At 37.5% G+C, this 26,862-nt stretch overlaps 1 protein-coding gene and 1 pseudogene across 4 annotated transcripts in view; one reads left to right on the top strand and one right to left on the bottom strand.

The window, feature by feature from the left end:
• The window catches only part of SLC24A2 (solute carrier family 24 member 2), a 276,593-nt gene that overhangs the window by 192,405 nt on the left and 57,326 nt on the right, over window positions 1-26,862 (bottom strand). The window lies entirely within an intron of this gene.
• On the top strand, window positions 516-874 carry LOC107976618 (uncharacterized protein C11orf98-like; annotated as a pseudogene).

Here is a 26,862-nt window from a genome sequence, read left to right as displayed (position 1 = left end):
AAAACCAAACTTTTTTTTTTTTTTTTTTTTTTTAAAGTAAGGCTATAAAGCTCCAGGAGCATAGACACTTTCAAAACTGCCAACTGGGAAAGTACTTTCAGGATGAAACAGATTGGTTTCCCTTAACAAGTATTTCTAGTGGTATTACTCTGAGTTCTGGTTGGGAATATTCCAGCAATGTCACTTAGAAGTTGAAAGAGGACCCAGCTGCTTTGTCAGAATGATTCTTTGCCTGCCTTCTCCCTTGGAAAATTTACCTTAATCTTTATTCATTTCTGTGACTTGTCCCCATTTGGGTGATCCCTTTGTTCTCAGCATATGATGGTAAGAAAAGGATTCAGATTCCAGCTTCACTATTTCTTTGCTGCTGGGATATTTAGGCAATGGAAGTAAGTTAAGATGATTAAATGACATAATGCAAATAATGATTAAATGACATAATGCAAATAAGACATTTATTATAAAGGAAATACTTAAAAAGTTGACTGATTGGGAACTGGCATTGTGGCGTGACTATGAGGATTCTCTGGGGAAAGATTAACTGGTCCCAAACAGAACTGAAGAAGAAGCTGTTCAACCACCTGTGGGTATTGAACTGGGAGTGGCATCTGAGGCACTGGGTGGTTGGGGCTGTGATAGACCAGGGGCTGATCATGCAGCACCACCTCAAGAAGTGGGCATCCAGTGCATGTACCAACATTACTCTGTCCAGGAAGAAGCACAGAAAACTTCTCCAGCAGATCCAGCTTGCCCAGAAAGAGAAGGCAGCCATGGAAGTGGAAGCCCCCCAAAACTAGCCAGGACTAGTGAGCCACAGCACAGAAGGCAAAAGAGGACAAAAGCCCCCTACGATGTAGAAATGAAGGACCTTTGAACATGTTTATTTCTGCCTTCATTTCGTTATGTACACAGTAATCATTCAGGAGCAGGTTGTTCAGTTTCCATGTAGTTGAGCGGTTTTAAGTGAGTTTCTTAATCCTGAGTTCTAGTTTGATTGCCCTGTGGTCTGAGAGACAGTTTGTTATAATTTCTGCTCTTTTACATTTGCTGAGGAGAGCTTTACTTCCAACTATGTGGTCAATTTTGGAATAGGTGTGGTGTGGTACTGAAAAAAATGTATATTCTGTTGATTTGGGGTGGAGAGTTCTGTAGATGTCTATTAGGTCAGCTTGGTGCAGAGCTGAGTTCAATTCCTGGGTATCCTTGTTAACTTTCTGTCTCGTTGATCTGTCTAATGTTGACAATGGGGTGTTAAAGTCTCCCATTATTATTGTATGGGAGTCCAAGTCTCTTTGTAGGACACTAAGGACTTGCTTTCTGAATCTGGGTGCTCCTGTATTGGGTGCATATATATTTAGGATAGTTAGCTCTTCTTGTTGAATTGATCCCTTTACCATTCTGTAATGGCCTTCTGTCTCTTTTGATCTTTGTTGGTTTAAAGTCTGTTTTATCAGAGACTAGGATTGCAACCCCTGCCTTTTTTTGTTTTCCATTTGCTTGGTACATCTTCCTCCATCCCTTTATTTTGAGCCTATGTGTGTCTCTGCATGTGAGATGGGTTTCCTGAATACAGCACACTGATGGGTCTTGACTCTTTATCCAATTTGCCAAGGAGAACAAAGACACAACATACCAGAACCTCTGGGACACATTCAAAGCAGTGTGTAGAGGGAAATTTATAGCACTAAATGCCCACAAGAGAAAGCAGGACAGATCCAAAATTGACACCCTAACATCACAATTAAAAGAACTAGAAAAGCAAGAGCAAACACATTCAAAAGCTAGCGGAAGGCAAGAAATAACTAAAATCAGAGCAGAACTGAAGGAAATAGAGACACAAAAAAATCCTTCAAAAAATTAATGAATCCAGGAGCTGGTTTTTTGAAAGGATCAACAAAATTGATAGACTGCTAGCAAGACTAATAAAGAAGAAAAGAGAGAAGAATCAAATAGACGCAATAAAAAATGACAAAGGGGATATCACCACCGATCCCACAGAAATACAAACTACCATCAGAGAATACTACAAACACCTCTCCGCAAATAAACTAGAAAATCTAGGAGAAATGGATAAATTCCTCGACACATACACCCTCCCAAGACTAAACCAGGAAGAAGTTGAATCTCTGAATAGACCAATAACAGGCTCTGAAATTGTGGCAATAATCAATAGCTTACGAACCAAAAAAAGTCCAGGACCAGATGGATTCACAGCCGAATTCGACCAGAGGTACAAGGAGGAGCTGGTACCATTCCTTCTGAAACTATTCCAATCAATAGAAAAAGAGGGAATCCTCCCTAATTCATTTTATGAGGCCAGCATCATCCTGATACCAAAGCCTGGCAGAGACACAACCAAAAAAGAGAATTTTAGACCAGTATCCTTGACGAACATTGATGCAAAAATCCTCAATAAAATACTGGCAAACCAAATCCAGCAGCACATCAAAAAGCTTATCCACCATGATCAAGTGGGCTTCATCCCTGGGATGCAAGACTGCTTCAACATACGAAAATCAATAAATGTAATCCAGCATATAAACAGAACCAAAGACAAAAACCACATGATTATCTCAATAGATGCAGAAAAGGCCTTTGACAAAATTCAACAACCTTCATGCTTAAAACTCTCAATAAATTAGGTATTGATGGGATGTATCTCAAAATAATAAGAGCTATCTATGACAAACCCACAGCCAATATCACACTGAATGGGCAAAAACTGGAAGCATTCCCTTTGAAAACTGGCACAAGACAGGGATGCCCTCTCGCACCACTCCTATTCAACATGCTGTTGAAAGTTCTGGCCAGGGTAATTAGGCAGGAGAAGGAAATAAAGGGTATTCAATTAGGAAAAGAGGAAGTCAAATTGTCCCTGTTTGCAGATGACATGATTGTGTATCTATAAAACCCCATCATCTCAGCCCTAAATCTCCTTAAGCTGATAAGCAAATTCAGCAAAGTCACAGGATACAAAATTAATGTGCAAAAATCACAAGCATTCTTATATACCAATAACAGACAAACAAAGAGCCAAATCATGAGTGAACTCCCATTCACCACTGCTTCAAAGAGAATAAAATACCTAGGAATCCAACTTATAGGGGACGTGAAGGACCTCTTCAAGGAGAAATACAAACCACTGCTCAATGAAATAAAAGAGGATACAAACAAATGGAAGAACATTCCATGCTCATGGGTAGGAAGAATCAATATCGTGAAAATGGCCATACTGCCCAAGGTAATTTATAGATTCAATGCCATCCCCATCAAGCTACCAATGACTTTCTTCACAGAATTGGAAAAAACTACTTTAAAGTTCATATGGAACCAAAAAAAGAGCCTGCATCACCAAGTCAACCCCAAGTCAAAAGAACAAAGCCAGAGGCATCACGCTACCTGACTTCAAACTATACTGTAACGCTACAGTAACCAAAACAGCATGGTACTGGTACCAAAACAGAGATATAGATTAATGGAACAGAACAGAGCCCTTAGAAATAATGCTGCATATCTACAACCATCTGATTTTTGACAAACCTGACAAAAACAAGCAACGGGGAAAGGATTCCCTATTTAATAAATGGTGCTGGGAAAACTGGCTAGCCATATGGAGAAAGCTGAAACTGGATCCCTTCCTTACATCTTATACAAAAATTAATTAAAGATGGATAAAAGACTTACATGTTAGACCTAAAACCATAAAAACCCTAGAAGAAAACCTAGGCAATACCATTCAGGACATAGGCATGGGCAAGGACTGCATGTCTAAAACACCAAAAGCAATGGCAACAAAAGCCAAAATTGACAAATGGGATCTCATTAAACTAAAGAGCTTCTGCACAGCAAAAGAAACTACCATCAGAGTGAATGGCAACCTACAAAATGGGAGAAAATTTTCGCAACCTACTCATCTGACAAAGGGCTAATATCCAGAATCTACAATGAACTCCAACAAATTTACAAGAAAAAAACAAACAACCCATCAAAAAGGGGGCTAAGGATATGAACAGACACTTCTCAAAAGAAGACATTTACGCAGGCAAAAAACACATGAAAAAATGCTCATCATCACTGGCCATCAGAGAAATGCAAATCAAAATCACAATGAGATACCATCTCACACAAGTTAGAATGGCGATCATTAAAAAGTCAGGAAACAACAGGTGCTGGGAGGATGTGGAGAAATAGGAACACTTTTACACTGTTGGTGGGATTGTAAACTAGTTCAACTACTGTGGAAGTCAGTGTGGCGATTCCTGGGGGATCTAGAACTAGAAATACCATTTGACCCAGCCATCCCATTACTGGGTATATACCCAAAGGATTATAAATCATGCTGCTATAAAGACACATGCACATGTATGTTTATCGTGGCACTATTCACAATAGCAAAGACGTGGAACCAACCCAAATGTCCAACAACGATAGACTGGATTAAGAAAATGTGGCACATATACACCATGGAATACTATGGAGCCATAAAAAATGAAGAGTTCATGTCCTTTGTAGGGACATGGATGAAACTGGAAACCATCATTCTCAGCAAACTATTGCAAGGACAAAAAACCAAACACCACATGTTCTCACTCATAGGTGGGAATCGAACAATGAGAACACATGGACACAGGAAGGGGAACATCACACTCTGGGGACTGTTGTGGTGTCGGGGGAGGGGGGAGGGATAGCATTAGGAGATATACCTAATGTAAATGACGAGTTAATGGGTGCAGCACACCATCATGGCACATGTATACATATGTAACAAACCTGCACATTGTGCACATGTACCCTAAAACTTAAAGTATAATAATAATAAAATAAAATAAAAAAAGAAATGAAGGACCTTGAAGATGAGAGCTAAACCTCTTCCTCTAGAAGATTCTCAACTGGATCCAGAAGGACTCAGTGGTTGTTTCAGAGGACTTTGGCAAAAGCAGTGCCCCTTTTCACTCACCAGATTTCCTCCTCCCTAATCCTCCTGTGGAAGGATGCCTTTGGGAGGGAAGAGGGTACAGAAGAAAGATTGGAGAGGGGCCTCTTTACAAGTCAACTCCATTTGTAATAAAGCTCTAGCACTCCGAAAAAAATTTTTTGACTGATTAATTCATCATTCAACAACTGTGTACCATGTGACCATCATCTGCCCCTATGGGTAGAGGATGCAAATTATCCCAGACATGTTTCCTTACCTCAAGATGCTTTCAGGTAAGGGGACATAACCAAGGAAAACACAATTACCCTGCAGTGTCACAAGTGCCATGACAAGGAGAGGGCCCGGTATCACAGGGGCAAATAAGAGGAGTACTAGCCCTATCAGGGGGGTGGTGGTGGTAAAGAAGTCTTCCTTACTGAAGTGACATCTACATTGAGATATGACGGACCAGTAGGTCTCGGCCAGGAATAGCTGAGAAGTTCCAGACAGTGGGAATAACACATTTACAGGTTCAAATATGAGAAAGAACACAAATGTTCAGGTGCTCAACAAACTAAAAGTGCTAGGATATGAGTCTGGGGAGGAAGGTGGGGCAGTAGAAAGAAGGAAAATGATATGAGGGATCTGTAGAGCCTGGTCATGAATGGGCCTTGTCAGCCATGCGGAGGAAGTTTCACTTCATCCAAAAGGCTGTGGGAAAGATCAGGGTCAAATGTGGTCTCATGGGGGTTTTAGGCAGATCGCTCTGGCCACAGGTCGAGAAAGACTAGAGACAAGCCAGGAGGACTGCAAATCAGCCAGCTAGGAGGGTGCTGCAGGAACACAGGGACAAATGATCCTACCCTCAAGCCAGTGAAATGGATGACTATACATGAAATGAGATTGGTGATTAACTGGAAGTTGGGAGATGATGGAACAGACTCAGAGAATGTACTTAATAAATGCCTATTTTCTTTTCTTCTCCATAGAGATCTATTGGCCACTTCAGGCCAAGGAAAGATTAACCCAGTAGTAGCAGAAAAAATATTTTCTAGAAGCAAAATAACTGTGTGCTTAGCAGTTCTGTAAGTAAGGTCTGGGAATTCTTGAGGGTCACTGCATTTCTATTTGAGGGGTCTCTGAGGTCAAAACTATTTTCATAACAATTCTAAGATGCTGTTTGCCTTTTTTGCTTTTCTTCTTTCACAAACATGCAGTGGATTCTTCCAGAGGCTACATGATGTGTGATAATGCAAGTGCTCTGACGGCTAAAGTTGTATGTGCTTGGATTTTCTTGAGCTTTGAATTTGTCCCAGTTTTAATTTCAAATATAGTAAATACAGAAAGATACAGTCCTCATAACAAAAGCTCTTTGGGGTCCTCAATAATTCTTAAGAGTGTAAAAGAAACCTGAAGCCACAAAATTTGACAACCTATGCCATAAACATTTAAAGAACATTTTAAAGGCATCCACCAAAAGCTTAAAAAAATTATGAGTGAGGATAAACTCTACTGATTGAGGAGCCTAATTCTTATCTTAGTTTTGTTGTCCTTTCAAATCTGAGCCATTGCTGGCTTAATATAAAGATAATGCCTAGGATTTCATTTCTAGAAGAACACATCCAACTAACGAAATCAAAGCACATGCCATACAATGCACTAAGTAGAAATATGAAATCCATGTCCGCAATTCTGAATATACTTTGTTCTTTAAACTTATTTTTAAAGTTGGAAAACAGAGTCACTGAGTAATACTCATATCTTAGAACAAAATCTCTGTTGTGTAGGCAGAAAAGCAAAATAGAAGCGATAGTGTGGGCAAGTGGAAAATAACACAGTGAGGAGAAATGATACAAACTAGACTCAGAACCAGAGCTCTAAATGCAAGTTGCCAACCCAAAAGGACTTCAGGATCCCCTATGAACCATTATTTCAAAAAACAAGGGCAGTTGACTAGCCAATCAAGCATAAATCTGGTAGTCATCCACACATCATTTGGAGAGGCCTGGAGACAATGGAGGATAGTTTTCTGTGCCCCTGAACAATACCAAAGTGGCTGCCCTTCCAAGATGTCAGTAGGTATCTCAGCACAAAAAGTCTGGGGAAGGTCAGGATAAGAGCAATACAGAAAATGGCTCCAGAGACTGAGGTCAGTCAGTTCCACGTTTAGGACGAGGATTCCATATGGCTATTAGGAATGTGATGTGGCTAGTACACTGGAGGAACTGAATGCTTAATTTTATTTCATTTTCCCTAATATAAATTCAAAGAGCCATGAGTCTAGTAATGACCACACTCGAGAACTCTATTCCAGAACTTTAGTGAAATGATCTTTGCAACCTGTGGAGAGCCAACTATAAGATCTCCCATCACGGTGCAAGATGGGTTTGAATGTACTTTTCAGGTAAACACATATGTGAAATCCTTGTCTCCCACCAAAACCCATTCAGCTTCCTAGGACATCTGCCAGCAAAGCCAGCTAGTTCTCCTTGGGGAGTTTGGAATAGGAGCTTAGTAAAGAGGGAAGCAGAGCAGACAAATGAGAGGCAGGAGTCTTGCCTGTTACCCTATGTGACCTGGCCCTGAGCTATCTTCCAAATTCTTTTCCTGATCTGTAGCTGCTTGTCACTGTGCTCCAGCGACACACACCCTCTAGTTCTTCCTAGAATATACCAAGCAAGTTCCCATCTCATGGCCTGTTGTGTTTATTTACTTTCTTCTTATCCTGGAATGCTCTTTCTCTGGATCACGGTTTCTTAACTTCAGTGCTAGTGACATTTTAAGCTGGATAATTCTTTGCTACAGGGACCTGCCCTCTGCAGCATAGGGTGTTTAGCAGCATCCTTGTTCTCTATCCACCAGATGCCAGTACCATACTTACCCCAGTTGTGACAATTAAAAACTTCTCCAGACACCAAATGTCCCTGGAGAGGCAAAGTCACCCTGGTTGAGAATCACTGCCCTAGATATCTGCATGATTCACTTTCTCACTTAATTTAGTTCTGTACTCAGATGTCACCTCCAGGGAATCTTTTTCAAAACCCTACACCTCTCTGTCCCCTTCCTCTGTTTTATTTTTCTTCCCAGTATTTATCACTAGCTAACATCATATCAGATACTTCTTTGTTTCTTGTTTCTTTGCCTGCTTTATTTACTGCTGTATCGTAGCACCTAGTATCTAGTTGATTGGTAGATACTTTATAAATATTTATTGAATGAATGAAGGAAGGAAGTACCTGTGCCATTTGTAAAGTCAAAAGAGAGACAGGAAGTTTGCATTCTGGGAGAATGGACACATGTCACAAGCAGAAAAGCTTTAAGTCAATTTAGCTATTAAAATCTGTATTGGTTGTTATATAACAATGATAAGGCTTTAGCACATTTTCTAATAATGGGCATACTTTTACTGACCTTCTCTAAAATTATGCTTTGAACGCGAAAATAAATTATAATTTTAAATGTATTTGTCAACCACTTTTATGAATAGTATGCAATTTTGAGACCTAAAATTGCGGTCATTTCATATCATCAAGAATCTATGTTCTTACCTGATTTTAACATTGATGTCTATTTGCCTTTGAGCAAAAGACATTTTGATAATGAGAAGAAGTCCTGATGAAAGGCCTGCATTTTCCTTCATAGTTATAAATTGAAAATGTGTTTCCAAGAGGTTTTTATTAGCATTACTGCATGTAAGCCTATCAATTCAGTAACTCCAGCCCTAGGAAATTTAATCATGTGCTGAAGTCCTTACTTACTGGTAAGATTGAGATTTTTTTTCCCCCGATGATTTGTTATAATCTTTCTGAATTCCTCAAGAATACTAGATGAATTTATAAGATGCTGACTTTCTTCTGGAAGAACTGTAAATATTCAAAAGAAATTACAAGCACCAAGTAAATTGCACATTTTGGAGACTAAGCGAAGAATATCCCCAAACTGTTGGTAGATGGTCAGAGTATTCTCCTACAACCTGGATCTAGCCAATTATTAAATGAAGTTCCATAATACCTCAGTTCCTAAAAATCTCCAGGGACTAAGAACTTCTGAATATATTAACTAGAATTATTAAAAGTTAAGTAAATCTACTTTCACATTTTCAAGGTTTTTACTGATGAAAGTCTTTCTACAACAACACACACTGCTATCCTTTTTAATAATAGAAAATCTGGAACTCTGCGTGTGTGTGTGACCTATGGCCACCCTTTGGTGAAGCTGTGCATATGCACAAACAAGGGTGGGTGCAAGTCTCAGAATTAGGACCCCAAAGGTGGCCCTACAAGTTGATTCCTCTTCCAGATGGGGTGCAGCACTCGCAGAACCATAAAGGCAGCATCCCAAGCCTGCCTTGTAAAAAAACTGACTGCTGAATCAAAAACCAAGAGCAGCCCTTCCCTTTCAGGGTTATCTTGATTCTTTAAAATAAAACAAAATAAAATAAATCACCATCTTTACTTCTGTTTCTAGAGTCTCGTCAACTTTTCAGTAGTCCTCTAAACCTTGTTTGTGATTTGTACAGTCAGCCATTTTGGCAACCCACATCACTTACATTTTCCCTTCACTATTTGAATGGAGGAGAAGCATTCCTTATGAGTCATTTGAGTATTAAAAAAATTTTTTTGTGTATATCTATTTAAGATATACAACATGATGTTATGAAATACATATATAGAGTAAAATGGTCATTACAGTGAAACAAATTAAGATATCTATCATGTCACAGTTATCCATTTTTCCCCTCTGTGGCAAGAGCAGCTACAATCTACTCATTTAGCAAGTATCCTGAATACAGTATGCTATTATTAACTATAGTCTTTATGTTGTACATTAGATCTTTAGACATGTTTGCCCTACATATCTGCTACTTTGTAGAGTAGAGGATTAACAGTGGTTCTCAGGGGTGGGGTGGAGAGGAAGCAAATGGAGAGATGTAAGTCAAATGATACAAAGTAATCCAAGAATTTATGTGAGAAGAAGTGGGAAAAGCCTATTTCTAAGGTGCCTCAACCCTTCCCCCTAACTCCATCCTTACCACCACCACCACGAAACACTGTAATAATAATAATAATCAGGAAATTAACACTTCTAGACACCTGATGCCAGACTACATTGTTTTTGAAGTATTTCCCAATGTCAAGCTTTGAACAGAATTATAGATACCTACAAAATACATTCTCATGAACAAGTTTGAGTGTTTTGTATAGTATTTGCAAGGAATATCAGAGTCCTCTTGTATTTTCTTTTATAATATTTTGCTTTCTGAAAAATATCTCAGTTGATACATTGACAGGCAGAAAGATGATCAAAGATATTAACCCTGCCCCTTCAAGATTAGAGTCATAATTGCCTAGCTGGAGAGAGACCGAGTATCCTCAAGTAGGACTCAGGTTTGAAATAATATTTCCCTGAAGGTACAAAAAAATGATGGAACCCCTCGGGAAGTATTCCACATCCATCTGTGTATTAGCTTGTTCTTTGGAATCAACATTATGGCTCCTCAGATACCTCTGTGCTAAGGATTTTTTCTGAAAGTCGAAAGTTTTATTTTTCTACAAGACCACTCCCTGTAGGCACAGTCACCCTGTCCTCATTGTGTTTGAACCCAGGTACAGTCCACAAATAAGCTGGCAAATGTGACCAAGGCACACCATTACATGCTCCTCAGAGGGCTGGAGGGTACTTATAAATGCATTCTCTTGAAGAAAGAAGCAATTGGCAATTTTTATACAGCTGCATTATATGTTGATTATGTACAAAGCCTAAAACCAGGCAAAGTACCTAGCAGAAAATACCCATGCATTATTCAACTAATACAAATCTGTTGTTTTTCTAATTTGCTCTTCCAAACATGTCTTTTCAAGTTGTTTTGAGTTGCAGTTGTTTTGAAGTGGGGGAGAAGAAAAGTATTCTCTCTTTTCAGGGACAAAAACTCAAATAAAAGAAGTACCCCCATTCAGCTAATCATGGCAGCTTTAACAATATATGGGCAAAATATACAACTTACAAAATTAGAGGCTTTATGAAGAGCCTCCCTTTATAACCAAGTTATTTTAGAACAGAGAAAGATAAATAATCTACTTATCAGGCTAGGTTTTCCAGGCTTTCCCATTCCAAGTCACTCTATGTTTTCTTTCCTTCTTTTTCTATTTCTCCCTTTTGCCTTTCCTAATCCATATCGCAAGATACCATGTGCAACACGCTCACCCCTATTTAACTGCACCTGTTCACAGTATTCTACAGTCAAAAGCTCTACTTTTGCAGCAACTTTTTATTGATGAATGCATTTTATCCTGATTACATGACAATGATGATGGCTTATTCATTATTTCATTCAGCATACTTATTGTGGGCTTACTATGTGCCAGGAAATGTGTGGGTCCCAATGATAGATAGAACAGGGTTCCTAGCTTCATGGAGCTCCTATTCACTGGTTAACTACATGTATGAAGGCTTTCAGTAAATTTTGTTTGCAGTGACATTCTCCTGTGATCCCAGGGGAGATCTGATTTATCCTCACATCAAATATGACTCTCCTGAACAACACGGTGGTGTTCTTTTAGGGCTGATGTCTTATATTTGCCTTTAGGCCAATCATATCTTGAGAGACTGCTGAGACCTAGAATAGCTTTTTGATAAGCCCCTTTGCCTACCTCCCCTATCTGACCCTTTCTTTCTTACAGGCTCTTGGTGTTTACAGTTTATAGCCACTATCATCACCCCCATCCCCATAGTCTCTTTTCCTTTCCTATTCTTCTGTTGTTTGCCACATGTTTTCTGCTTTTTTTATCTTTCTTTTGTCTTGGCCATATCTGAATGCTTTCAGTCTGGTCCATCAATGGCACTACTATAATCTCTGAGTTTCCAGGTCTTCTTAGTTACTATTGTTATTTTTGTATGCTCAAAGGCTGGGTAAAATATTCTTTACAACACACATTCATTGGTTCCACCACTGCTCCTTTCTCCCCCATCAAACATAGTTCAGTGCTATTCCAGATGTTTGAAGCTGTTTGTGATCTGATATCTGAGTTCTGGATAATGAACTACTGCAGCTCGCTTTGCCAGAGACAGTGAGAGTTCTTCTCGACATATGAGGCGGACTCACAATATTTGATAGGATGTAGAGGCAGAATTAGAAGGTAACAGTTAATGACTAGCATCCTGGAAAACAGGCCAAAGGGCTCCAAGTTTTGCAGTGTATTTCTATGCAAACTTGAGCATATTGTGCTGGTTCACTGATTCTCAAGTTTTCAGAAAAGAAAATGGGAATGTTAGATCACCAAGAGAGATACACTAAGGTTCCACAGGAAGAAGATGCCTCACAAGTAGCCCAGTACACTCCAGTTTATTTTGAAATGGTGATGGAATAAAATGGTTAGGTAAGTTTAGTTCTTTGATTAACTGAGAATTACCATATGCACTATAGATGAATTTCTAATTTTTAAATAATCAGGATAAAATGCATTTATCAATAAAAAGTTGCTGCCAAAGTGGTTGCCTCAGAGGTCACTAAGAACATAACAACCAAAAAATCCTATTGATTTGTCTTTTTAAAAGAGTTATAGAAAAATGGAAGTCTATACAAAGCCATCTACATTCTAATGTTAAACTACTCAACAATAAAGTTACATAGCATCCTGTTCACTTGTTCTGGGCCTAATCTATTGCTTGAGATTCTAAATTTTGTAGCTGACTTTTAAATTATTTTCTTAGTTGTTTTGTACACCTTCTCCTCTTTTTGCTATGACTAAAATCATCTGAAGCCTCTTGCAGTGATTATACTGGAGTAGGCTTTTCCATTAAAGGGTCATCAAATAATTAGTTCTTCAGTGACCCCACTAAATGAAAATTCCACTAAAAACTTTAGTTACAAGAAGAAAATCCTACATGTGTTAAGATCTAATCAGATTGGGATGTCTAAAGACAAAAATAATGGCTAGATGATTTAAAACTTTTTTTTTTTTTAAGACGGAGTCTCGCTCTGTCGCCCAGGCTGGAGTGCAGTGGCGCGATCTCAGCTCACTGCAACCTCCACCTCCCAGGTTCAAGCGATTCTCCTGCCTCAGCCTCCTGACTAGCTGGGATTACAGGCACATGCTGCCACACCCAGCTAATTTTTGTATTTTTAGTAGAGATGGGATTTCTCCCTGTTGGTAAGGCTGGTGTCGAACTGCTGACCTTGTGATCTGCCTGCCATGGCCTCCCAAAGTGCTGGGATTACAGGCTTAAGCTACCATGCCTGGCTGATTTAACACTTTTTTTTTTTTTTTTTTTTTTTAGACAGGGTCTGGCTCTGTCACCAAGGCTGGAGTGCAGTGGTGCAATCTCAGCTCACTGTAACCTCTGCCTCCCAGGCTCCAGCCATTGTCCCACCTCAGCCTCCTGAGTAGCTGAGACTACAGGTGTGCACCACCATGCCTGGCTATTTTTTTTTTTTTTTTGTAATTTTTGTAGAGACAGGGTTTCACCATGTTGCCCAGGCTGGTCTCGAAATCCTGAGCTCAAGCAATTGGCCCGCCTTGGCCTCACATAGTGTGGAGATTACAGGCATGAGCCACTGCGCCCAGCCAATTTAACACTCTTATAGCATCACATGTTACTTTGACTGACACCTGTGGTTCTTACTGGCAGCCAGGCTTATGGTCACTGCATCAGGGACACTGAATGACTAGACCTCGACATGAATCTCATACATGTTCAAATGCTTACATAAAGTTTCCTGTGGGAAGGCTTTCTTTTAGTTCATTGAAAGATGACCCATTTTCAGTCCTCTTCAACTTCTGGAACTTTAAAGTGTGGTGTCAACTTATTTCCCTCATGACTCTCTCTGAATTTATGCTGGTTTCTTGCCTTTTGAGATTTTAGAGCTGGTCTGTGAAAGTGGGACACATTTCCCTTGACACATTTCAAACTATTTGAGAAAGAAGAATCCATGTGCAATAAGCTGTCACACTGAATATTAGAAGAAAGCAGTCAAGTCCTTTGTAAAAGGAGTCTCAGTCACCTCTCTTCTACCTCTACTTCATATAATACCACAAATTGCAAGGCTCCTGAGGAATCTTCCTTCTGGTATAAACTGCTAAAACTTTATTGCTTGAAGAAGTTTTCTGGGGCATAGCTTGCTAGCCTGGTGCTCATAGTCACAAGACATTCTTTTCCTTGGTTACTAGCATTGAGCTTTGGGTAGGGGCATCTCATTATTCCTCTGGGGACTTATTACAACACTCTTGTCACCAAATTAGTAGATAAGAAAGTGTGGCTAAGATGTTAAAACCTTGAAGATAATTTGCTACCTGGTTGTAATTTCTTTAGCACTATTATTCTTGTTCTTGTCTGACCTAGACTACTCCACATCATGTTTTGCTTTATCTGAGTTCTTTACAACACTCTCAGAGAGGAGTTCTGCCTTTAACCATATTGCTTCCTAGACTTTTGTTGTACAGAGTGAGAGCTGAGGCTGAGAAATGAGAGGAACTGGACTGCTTGAGAGTTTGCACTTAAAACCTCCATTAACGATAGAGGAGAAAGGGCCCAGAAAGTTGAGATGCAGAGCAGAGAAAGAAAGAACTAGCCTGGGTTGCACTTAGGCATTTATGGAAAGTTTCATTTTTAAAATTAAGGTCAAATCTTGAGTACTTACAAGAATATCAGCAAGTTCACTGATTAAATAAAAGGAATTTCAAACTAGACAAACTTCATATAACTACCTAGATGTCTGAGAAGGTTTTTATCTCATGTTTTTATTTATCCTTTTGAATCATGCTCTCTTTGGGTTTCCATTAGTTGCACATAATAGAATTGATCACACCTAGAAACTGTGTTCATCAATGCACACACAAAATATATACATACATTGTTATGTGATTGCAAGCAAACCACAGTAGCTTTCATGGTCTCAGTCTTCAACTGAGGTAACTCTGAAGTCCTTCCAAATCCCACTGAAACTCTATGATATGATTCACATAATGAAATTTCTACAGAGGCTGGGAAGTGACATAAATGAATGAACTAGGCTGGAGATAAACCGGAAAGGCTATGTTGCTAGTACTATTAGGTTGGTGCACAAGTAATCGTGGTTTTCACCATTAAAAGTAAGTACCAACCTAATATGACCAAGAAATGTAGGTAACCCTTTCTTTGCTATATTGCCTTTTTTCTATTAAAAATTTAAATTTGTAATTTATTATTATTTTTAATTTCAATGTGTACCTCCACTATCTAAAATAAAAGTTGAAAATATTACATCTTAAGAACTCCTGGGTGTGCCCCACAAAACCCAACCACACTGATCTGGGGCTTTGGGGACATCACTTTGACTTATTCTTAGAATCTACAATAGTTTACCAGACACTGTGAAAGAGCTGCAGAAGATGGTACACAAACTGTTCAACAATGGCGTGAAGAAGAAAGTGCTGAGACACCATGGTCTGAAAATTCAAGGTGGAATTTCACAGTGAACACACGGATTATGAGCCCTGAATGAATTCCTAACTGGTCCCTGAGCGTTGTTAAACTGTGGAACTGCTAGAAGAAAGCTGTAGCTGTCCATGGTGCTTATGAATTTTCCTCAATGCTGGAGTCTTGGAGTCTGTCGTAAGGAAATACTTTACACTGAACATATTGTACATTAACAATTACAATGACAACCCCCCCCCCCCAAAAAAAATCACCTTGATGTGGCTCAAGAGGATTCAATGTATTTCTGACTCATCTCAATAACAAACACTTAAATAGAAACTCATATTCTTGATTTTCTTTTTGTAGTTCTAAAGCAATTTGTGTATATGTGGAATGGTGTGTGTGTGTGTGTGTGTGTGTGTGTGTGTGTGTGTGTGTGTGTTGTATCTCTAAAAGCTTCTACCAGCATCACATACTTCCTTGATGTTAATATTTTCATGATTTGATTGTCTACATTCCCAAAGTATAGTGCTTGACACAAGTGACTGTTTAGGTACCAGCAATTCTGCTGTGGAGTGTGTACAGGAATATCAGTTTCTGATCCTTCTTCCCATAAGTTTAACTCCATGGTAACAATTATCCTTTATAAATTTAAGAAAAATCACTGTTGTTCAAAGTAATGGGATTTAAAATTCCTCAGAATAAACTAAAAAGAAAGAAGTTGAAAAATCACATCTAATCCCCAAAATTTCCAACTCTGAAAATCCCGCTTTAAAAATACAACTCACCTGGTTTATTTTAAAATGAAACATCAATTCTGTATACTCATAGAGACCCAGAGAAAAATGATTTCAGCTGGATTTCAGTTACAGTAACCCTTTCCATCATAAATATTCTAAAATGCTGACCCTCTGTTGATACTAGCTAGAGGAATTTTTGTGTGTATTTGAAATTACTTATTATTTTGGAGCTAGTGCTTTAATTTGACTGGTGCACCAACAACAAAAGAAGAGAAGACAGAAATATGTGTTCCAATATAACTAAACATTAAAGTCTTCTTTCCCTTTACACAATGAAGTTTTAAAAGCTTTAACCATGAGATGATAAATCTGATAAAATCAGGGTAATTAATAAAGAAATTAAATAATAAATGAAAAGAAATCTTAAAAGCATTAAAATAGGAGGCTCTTTAAAGTGTCATTTAATCCCCATCATTTCAGGTGCTTTATGCGTCTTCATCACATCATTCCTATGACTTTCTAATGAAACAGTTCTACTGTCCTCCTAAATTAATCATTCCAACACGTAACAGCCTTCATTTTGAGAATAGTTTCATCCTATTTAATCTTTGCCATATAAACTTTATTTCCTTTTTGAGCCTTTATGTTTGTGTATTGATAAAGAAAACAGTCATTATTCTTCACATAACTGAAAAGTCACTAAATTAGTGAGGTTCATTGCTTTTTTTCAGATAAATAGATCTCATATTTTCAAACTCTCTTTGTCTGTCTTTTACTCTCCATCTTCTAATATAAGGTTATTTTGCATAATACTTTTCCAAATTCCTCATACCCCATTGGTTAGGCAATCCCTCCTGAGAGGGGAAAGCATCCTAGAGACTACCTGTCAGATGCTATTATAGTTTTTGTACATGTTACTTCCATGGTCTTGCTCAAATCCAAATGGAAATTAAAGAGAAGAGTATTCAAGTAGTTCTATGTATAGTGGGAAGTGGGTGCTAATAGATTTCCTTAGGTGAAAAAACCTGGATTTCAGAATGCTGAAACAGAGGAAATCAGATACCATCTTCAAGAGTGTTCTTTTGGAAAGTTTATGGGATTATCAATTCTCTTGAAGTAATAAAAATATAACTCTTCATAGCTGTTAATTGAGCTGAACTGAGAATGCTAGGTTCAACATATATTTTGGTATCACTTTAAAATAAAAATATTAAGACTTCCTATATAATAACAAATAAAAATCCTGTCTCCTTTGGCACTATTACATCTTTGACAGAAAAGCTGAAAATAGTTGATTAATATTTGGTTTGTAGTTCTGATGGTATACCTAAAAAGTGCAGGATAATTCAAGATAATCTTTAAAGGAATCATGGGGTATTTATCGAAAAGAACCAGTTAATAATGTTACAAAATGCCCATTAGGCACAGGCATGTGAATTAGGTTCTCTGGGAAGTTAAGAAATAGGATATTAAAAAAAAACACCAGGATATTCAATCCCTATCTTCAAGGTACTAACTCTTAACTTGAAGAGCCTATGCAACAGAAATTCCAGTGTCAGCATCATATGACAAAACAAAAAAGAAGACGACCCCCAAACAATCTTAGCACATATGTATTGTTGACTTTGGCTGGGAAGGACAGGCAGAAGGAGAAATGTCAAAGAGTTTCTAGAGCATTTGGAGGTGCTAGACTCAGGTAAAGCTCGTATGGAAAGATAGATTTTGACTGATGTTGTGAAAGGCTATTTTCTTGTCCTAATAGAATATGGAAGGTCACCTCTGAAAGTAATGAAATTCTTTCTGCACTGCAATAAGATTGTTCAATTTTTAATTCAAGGAAAATCCCAAAGCAAACGGCACATAAAATATTGGGGCTTGGGGGTGGTAGTGATAAAATTATCATCAAAATTTAAAGACCTGTCAATCTAAGCATGCGCATGGATCCATTTTAAAATAAATTATATTGTTTTTAAATGACAGATGCCATTTTTATCATGCACATCCCTGCAATTTAATTTACAATAAATCTCCAAATAGCTTAAGACAATTATTTTAGGTAGTGCTTTATCTATCAGTCATGTCATTTGCTTTCTTATTCTATTTTTGTTGCATAGATGTGAAGGAGTTTTAATGTATTTCATATTTCTGCTAACAATAAAGAAAAATAAGATGCACCAAAAAAGAATGAGCCCACAGAACATCTGGTACTCTCCCTCATTTAAAAAAATATTTAATACAGGTGTTTCTATTCCAACCATTCTATCATATTCCATTTAATTTACAGTCAAGGTTCCCCACCAAACCGTCTTAAGCCATAAGCTGTGTCTTTCATCATCTCATAATGACTTTAACATAGACTCTGTGAAATAAGCAATTTTTGCCATATGACTTTAGGATCGAGTATAACACTAGAAGGGACTCCAAGAAATATCGGGGCTATTACCTTGTGTCCCAGTATAGTGGAATCAGATATGGACATGTCATTTACTGTCTTATTCATAGAATTCTTCTTGAAATCTAATTTCAGGAGAATTTCTAGTAATAATTAATAATAGAAGTCCAGGGCCAGAAGCAAAGAGAGAAAAAAAATTATAGCAAAATTTGCAACTCAAAAAGTTTTTTTCTACATCATGCTTCAGGACAGCAGTTAACAAAAAAAGCTTAATTGGACAAACATTTTTTGAGAGTCTACTAGATACTGAGTGCTGTATAAGGTATGTCTCTGTTGATGTGAGCATTTTGCCATACTATTTTTTATTAAAATTTACATTTGTTGGAATGCATTTAACTATTTATATGCCTTTAATTTATAACCTAACTCATGATATAATCTGATTTGTGGTACACTCATAATAATGTCAACACCATTATAATTTTTGCCATAATCTCATAATTTAATTTCCTATATAGTGATATCAATACTGACACATTTGTTCCACCTGGGACAGAATGTTAATGCTTTTGGAGAAGAATTTAAGAGCAAGTCCTTCTGGAAGACTTCTTTTTTGGATAATTCAGAACTACAAAGTTTGGTGGATACAGAATCATGATTAATCTCACACTTGGTTAAGTGCATAGCTGATGTTGCTCAACCAGACTTAATAAGGAATGCTAAGAAGAGAATGATGCTTCTACACAGCAGCATGTGATAACAGCTGTTTTCCAAACATGACACAATAAGAGCAAGTCATTATCTTTGAGAAAGGTGATGCCTTCAAAGATTTAAATTCAATAAATATTTGAAAGACAACTTTGCACAATTTTGATTTGTAAAAGATGAACTGGGGAAATGTGTAAACAACTTGACATGCCTTTTGCCTTTTTTGGAGTGTGGGTAGAGGTTGGGAGGAGACCCTGCTAAAAGCTAACATTATTAATACAAGGTCTGATATTTTACTTCCTTTTCAGTAAAATAATGCCAAGTGTCTTTATGACATTTGTAAATGGAGAACATTCAGCTTATGCCCAATCTAATTACCTCCAGATGCTTTTAATTCCAATATACCCACATTATGAAGTTCAGGAAAAATTCATTCTTAGTTTAAAAAGGGAAATAAAAAATATTTAAAATCTTTCAATTTCTGGTTTATGCACAAATTTTGACATATTTAGAAATTCAAACCTCCTTGAAACCAATAAGGTGTATTTCAAACACAAACACCAGTTAGATTAGATACCATTAAAGGGAGACTAATAAGCAAACTACAGTTAAATCCAAAATCCTATACAACCTCAAGCGCCAGTCAAATCTCACCTCTTCCTTGTAGCCTCCCCAACACTCCTTGCCAGAGGAGCTCACGTGCTTCAAAACCTTTCCAGCGCTGGTCTGCACCATCCAAAACCTCTGTCTTATACTGTAGTTATATTTATTCAGTACTGTACATGCCAGTGGGGTAATTTTGTACCCCTAGAGGCATTTTGCAATGTCTTGGGACATATTTGATTGTCCCAACTGGAGAGTGCGTGTGCTACCAGCATCTAGAAGGTGGAGACCAGAGATACCGCTAAAGATCCACAGTGCTCAGGTAATTCCCCCACAACAAAGAAATGGTGCTCGGGCTGAGAAACCCTGATTATATCCTGCACACTGTACATCTGGTAAGTGGTTAATTTTATATTGCACGTTATAATTACATATAACTCAATCAGTTGTTTTCTCAGTAGCTAAAAGAGTGAATGCCAATCCAAATGTGCCTCCTCCAGAATAAGTAAGTAGTTTAGGTAAGAATTTGGCTCAACATTTTATTTTTATTCAATTTTGGCTTAGGATGAAATGCATACAAACTCTGTTGAATGTTTTGATAAAAACTTTCAGAGTTGGAGGTAAACTGTCTTCATAATAAGCTATTTTCCTAGGGCTTCATTATATACACCACAGCATTTTTTACAGCATTTTATTTTATATGCACATTTATTTTTGCCACTTTAAAGGAAATATGTGCAAGAATATAATGAGATGGTATATGAATAAAGATTGCAGTATTAAAAATACATATAAAGGCCACCATGACTGCAATTTTTCATGAGTGAGAATTTGGTGAGAATAGTTTACATGCTCTCCTCAATGTTTCTAAAGACACAACACTGAATGGAAGTAATATGGACCCACAGATCAGCACTCAATGATGTAGCATACCTTAGAACAGCTTTTTCCTTACTCCCAGGATACACAGCTGCTGCCCATATTCCCCTCCGGGGTACAGTTATGTCAGACTTGAAAGAAAAACCCAATTCCTGCTCTGCCCTGGTCCTTTTATATCCAGACGTATAGAGCATTGGGGAAAAAAAGTATGCTTTCAGTATACAGGCTTCTTATTAACAAGGAATCTTTATAAACACTGTGACCTCCTGATTCCTGAAGCAAACTCAGCTCTAGCGAGGCCACATCCTCACTGAAGAATGAAAGCGGAGTCAAGGCCTATGAGCCCTGATCAAGATTTCTGCCTGCAGCTTTATAGTTCCTCAAAAACCAGTCTCCCTGGAGTCACCTCTTTGCGCACAAACATTTCACACAGAACACTGCGTAGGATTACACTTTCTCTCAATAGGTAGTCGTCTTGCTGCAGTAATAACATTCTAATTGCCTGGAAAGGAATATAACTTCAAGAGTATATGCAACCAAAAGGTAAAAGTAAAAGACAAAATCAGGTTCTATAAACTCTAGTTCTATATTTTCGTGTGTGCGAATGCGTATAAGCTTGTGTTATTCTCATTTATGTTGATTTTGTTTGTTCATCTTGTTTTATTTTAATAAGAAAGCAAATAAAATTGCAGTGTGGTTCCAAAGAGCAATCAGAAAGCACAGCACTCCCTGCACAACAGGAAAAGGAACAGAAGAGAAAGTTGTGATTGGCTCCTGGAGACCTCAGCAACCTTCTCCAAACCGAACAGAGTATAAAATGTGATTTTGCTCTCTTCATAATGATTATCAAATTCCTGTTGGCTAATACAATTATTTGGCACTAAATATCCCCTACTTGTCATGCATATGACTCACTTAAAATCATTACAGGATGGCATTATTCACATATGGTTAACATAGCTAAATTCATTTGCAGTTTACCAACTGTTCTATAGAATATTTTTGCACCCTGTAGAATTGATCCCAAGGCATATTCAACGTGATATATACAGCCTTTCTTTTCTTTTACACCAATGGAGGATTTTAGGCTGGCTTTAAAGGTCTAATGAATGCTCCTGGGTACATTTTGTTTTTTCCTTCATGTCAGAAAGATGGTATTTTATTTATCCCTAGGTAGTACATGTTAGATCATCATACTGTCAGAGACCTCTGTGAAGTCAATCCCAGATTTATTGCTTGTTCCCATTTCCTTCAAGCACCTACAACATTTGGGCTGAAACTTCGTCATGATTAAAGAAGCAAAGATTGTATCACCTTATTTATCAGGAAAGAAAAGAAAGCAATTCTGTGTCTGTGGGCTCTACCATTCCTAGGTTCTTCTTATCAAGCAAATCTGCTGGCATTTAATGCTATGGCCTCAGTTTAAGTTGACATACATATTAGACATTTTTATGTGGATAAAACCAAAGAAGAGGGGGATCTGTATACAGTGATATTTTGATCATCACCCATGAAACAAAAAAAGAATATTTTAGATATAATCCAAATTTTTGAAAAGTGGCCTTAAATAACTTACATCACATTAAGCCTGTGATCATTTTGCATTAGAGTTTTAATTCTCCCCACTATCTTCCCTAACTCACTTTTCCCTATAGCATTTTGCACCTTCCTACACACTACATCATTTAGTTATTTATTTTGTACTGTCTTCCCTCCCCTACAAGAAGGGAAGCTCCAAGCAGGCAGGGATTTGGGCCAGTTTTGTTCCCTGCAGGAGCTCAGACACGTAGAACAATGACTAGCATGTGGCAGACACTTGTACCTGTTTGTTGGATGAATGAATATGACATCTTCCACTCTTTCTCCAATTATTTTTTAGGCATTCAAGTAATTTTGCTATAAATCCTTTTCCAGAAGAAAGAACTTTTTAAAATTAATTTATCCTAAGTGTGGAAAAGAAGACTCTGAAAAAATGTCCTATAGTAATTTACCTTACATCCCTCTCAGCAAAGGTCTGATCAGTTTTACATTTATTTAAAAACATGGTTATTTACTTTTAGAAATCAGAAATTACAAATCGAGATCATTCCTATCTCTTTCTCAGAGGGGAAAGGGGCTACTTCCAGTCTTTGTGGTATATCCCTAAAAGTTCATAAAAGTGAAAGAAAGCAGGTTAACCCTGAGGACCTAAACAGCTCTGGGAGGTCAGTGTTATCAGCCCTTTTCAAATGAAATGGCTGAGGCTCACAGGCTTCCACTGCTTGCCAGGTAAGGAAGTGGGGACTGGGAGTGGGATTAGGTGTGTCGGCTGTGGAGGCCATGACCTTTCTGATCCGTAGTCAGACACATTATCCATGGCACAACTGGCCTTTACCCAAGGCTGTGCCCTTTCTAAGAGCGGCAGTTCCACTCCAGGACCAAGGCGTACAGTTCCTCTATCTCTTGGGTATTTAAGGTTTTCAGAAAGGCAGATGGTCTCACTTGAGTTGCTTCGTATGATTGGCATTTTTAATGAATTAGTGACAGAAAAAAAAAAAAAAACTTGACTCACTCCCAGCTGGATAACTTCACAAATGCCAAGCTGAAAAGAATGATATCTCATAAATTCAGGCAAATGGGCATTAAGGGGACTAAGCTGGCTGTTCTTTTAATATACCGAGTATTAGTATTTTCCAGGGCTTCAGGTCGGTAATGTAGTTTCAGCTCAGGAGACTACACCTTTCATTAAAACTCTTTTATTCTTTCTGCTTTGCTATAATGAAAAAATCTTAACCTGTCACACCTGTAGTGATTATAGAAGGGTCTCGACTCTGGTGGGGAGAGAAGCTCAGAACAGGCATGTATAATTTTCAAAGACCACATAACTGCTTCAAAAAAAATGACAGCTGTCACCAACATTTTACATCCAAAAACAAGTTTAATTGTTCAGACTGGTGTTTTAGAAAGCTCCAGTTATTGGAAGGCTCCTCAATTTTTGTATAGCCAGAGACTCAAATAACTCTAGGCTAGAAGGTTTTATTTACTGATGAGAGAGGGCATATTCAATATCAGAAAATTGTCATTTTTATTTGTTTGCATTGAGGCTGAGACTAAAAAGCCAAGCAGCACACCAAAAGGAGAAAATTTACTGTATGCAAATTAAAAACTAAAATAATTGCCTGCCATGAAAAGAAAAGTGAAGCACAGGAGCCTCAGGTAGGCCATATTTGACTTACTCATCTTTAGAACAATCTTAATGCCCATCGCTTCACCTTCCACACAGTAAATAGTAAATGTCCGGTGCATGAATAAGAATAAGAGGAACTGAACAGACATTTCTCAAAATAAGATATACTAATGGCTAGCAAATATATGAAAAAATGCTCCACATCACTGATCAGGGAAACGCAGATCAAAACCACAAGGAAGTATCATTTCACCCCAGTTAGGATGGCTATTATCAAAAAGACAAAAAATAACAAATGCTGGTAGGGACTCTTATACACTGTTAGTGGGAATGTTAACCAGTACAGCCACTGTGGAAAATAGTATGGAGGTTCCTCCAAAAACTACAAATAGGACCACCGTATGATCCAGCAATCCCACTATTGGGCATTTATCCAAAGGAAAGGAAAGAAGTGTATTGAAGAGATATCTGCACTCCATATTTATTGCAGCACTATTCACAACAATGAAGATATGCACTAAACCTAGGTGTCCAATAACAGGTGAATGGATAAAGAAAATGTGTTGTACATACAAAATGGAATACTATTCAGCCATAAAAAGAATGGAATCCTGTCATCCACAGCAATGTGGATGGAACTTGAGGATAAGTGAAATAAGCCAGGAGCAGAAAGTTAAACAGCACATGTTCTCACGCATATGTAGAAGCTAAGAAAACAAGGGGGTGATCTCATAGAAGTAAAAAGAAGAAAAGAGGATACAAGAGGCTGGATAGGGAAGGAGGAAGGGAGGGCTAGAGAGAGATTTATTAAAGGATATAAAATTACAGCTAGAGACCTGGAATAAGTTCTAGTGCTCTATCTCAACTACAGAATGCCTGTAGTTAAAAATATGTTAGATAGTTTCAAGTAGCTAGAAGAAGGATATTAGACATTACCAACACAAAAAAATAATACATGTTTGAGATGATGGATATGCTAATTACCCTGATCTGATTACTATACATTATTATATGGATCTAAACATCACTATGTACCCTATGAATATGTACCATTATCATTTGTCAATTGAAAACGTAAAATTAAAAAAGATAGAAAAGTACTGCCATTTAAATGAATGAATGCCAGCTCACTTTACACAAGGCTGCAGGGTACCCATAGCAGCACAGTTGTCTCCCTCACTTCCTTCAGGCCTCTGAACAAATGTCACCAAAGAGAAGGTACAGAATGCAGTGAGAACCATGACAATATTTCATTGCCTTTAATGTAGAATGAGTCTTTGGAAAATATTTGAATGTGAAAATTTATCTTGAAGGTAACTTGGCAATATGTATCAAGATCCGTAATGTGCAGGCTTTTGATATAGTAATTGCATTTATCCTACAGATAAATTACACAGTTATATTTGCAGGATAAATAATTATATAAATATATGATAATTATTTAACGTATATATTTATCTGTCCGTGTATATAGAGGTAGAATTACAAAGATGTTCAATGCTATATTTTTATGATTACAGAAAACAACCTAAATTGCCCACCAGTAGGCGAATAGTTAAATGACTTCACAATCTTAAGAATGCTAGGCCATTATTTCACAAAATGAGGTAAGTTTATGCATAGCAACATGAAAACATATCTAACTTATATATTAAATTTAAAAAGCTAGTTGTAGAATTTTATATCTAGTTTAAGAGTCATTGTTTTATTGTTTAGAATACACACATATGTATATTGACAATGGTTTTCATTCCTTTATTGCCTGAATTGCTAAAATATGAATATATTACTTTTGCATTAAAAATTTAAACATGCTTAAAATATTTTTCGATGCATATATTTTCTAAGCATAAATGACTACATTTAAAGTCACATTTAATAGTGTTTAAATCATCACTCCTACTCCTTTCTACACTTAAATCCTATAACTCTTAGGTTTTTTTTTTTTACCTTTGATAATAAAATTTTTTGACAATGGAAAAAAACATATTCATGTTTCAAGCACCTGACCTACTTAAAACTGTCACACTTTTCAGTTCATTTTGCTTTATAGTCCATTTGTTCAAATGCTAAGTGATAATTGATTTGTCTTGAGTTCATCTTTCAAAATAAGCCAGCATAAAACAAACTAGTATAGAACATAAGGCAGCTGATAAATCAAGTTTAGCAATTCTTCTCATTTATATATTGTCTCGATATCAAGCCCCAAATAAACTTTAGAAGGTGGTCTAGCTGTTGGAAAAAATATGAATTTCAGAATTATGATTTATGTTTGAATCCTGTCTCTGTCATAAGCTACTAGTATAACTTATCTTCTCTGAGCTTCAGTTTCTCCATCTGTAAAATACATTTCTTGTGAGGATTATATATAATGCTATGGACTGAATGTTTGTGTACCAACCCCACCCACATTCAAATGTTGAAGCTCTAACCCCCAATGTAACTGTATTTGAAGATAGTATAAAGAAGTAATTAAAGTTAAATACAATCATAAGGGTGGGGCTTTGATCTAATATTTGTGTCCCTATAAAAAGAGACACTTAAGAACACTTGTTTCTCTCTCTCTCTCTCTCTCTGTGTGTGTGTGTGTGTGTGCATGTGTGCACGTGCACACAGACTATACAAGAAAACAGCAAGAAGTTGATCATCTATTGAGCTAGAAGAAACCAAATCAGTGGATACCTTGATCTTGCACTTACAGCCTCCAGTACTGTGAGAAATAGATATCTGCCGTTTAAGCCACCCAGTCTGTGGTATTTTGTTATAGCAGCCCAAGCTGACTAATATATGTAGCATAGGTAAAACATCAAATATAATACAAGTACAGGGTTGACACCAAATAAATGGTGACTGCAGGCTGCCCACACTTTGCGCAGCAACCTGTTAGCAGGACCTGACACATACTGGAACTGTGTTCTCACTTTGCCTGGCAGCGTAACCTATACATTGTGAGCCAGTTTGTCCAACCACTTGAGCAAATATTATCTCTTTGGTCTGCGAAATGAGTATGACAATATCTACCAGGGTTGTGAGGATTTGAAAACATGGAGGAGAAGCACTGAGA

Source organism: Pan troglodytes, chromosome 11 (genome assembly GCF_028858775.2).
Source record: "Pan troglodytes isolate AG18354 chromosome 11, NHGRI_mPanTro3-v2.0_pri, whole genome shotgun sequence".
Classification (NCBI taxonomy): domain Eukaryota; kingdom Metazoa; phylum Chordata; class Mammalia; order Primates; family Hominidae; genus Pan; species Pan troglodytes.
This window is presented reverse-complemented; position numbering and strand designations above follow the sequence as displayed.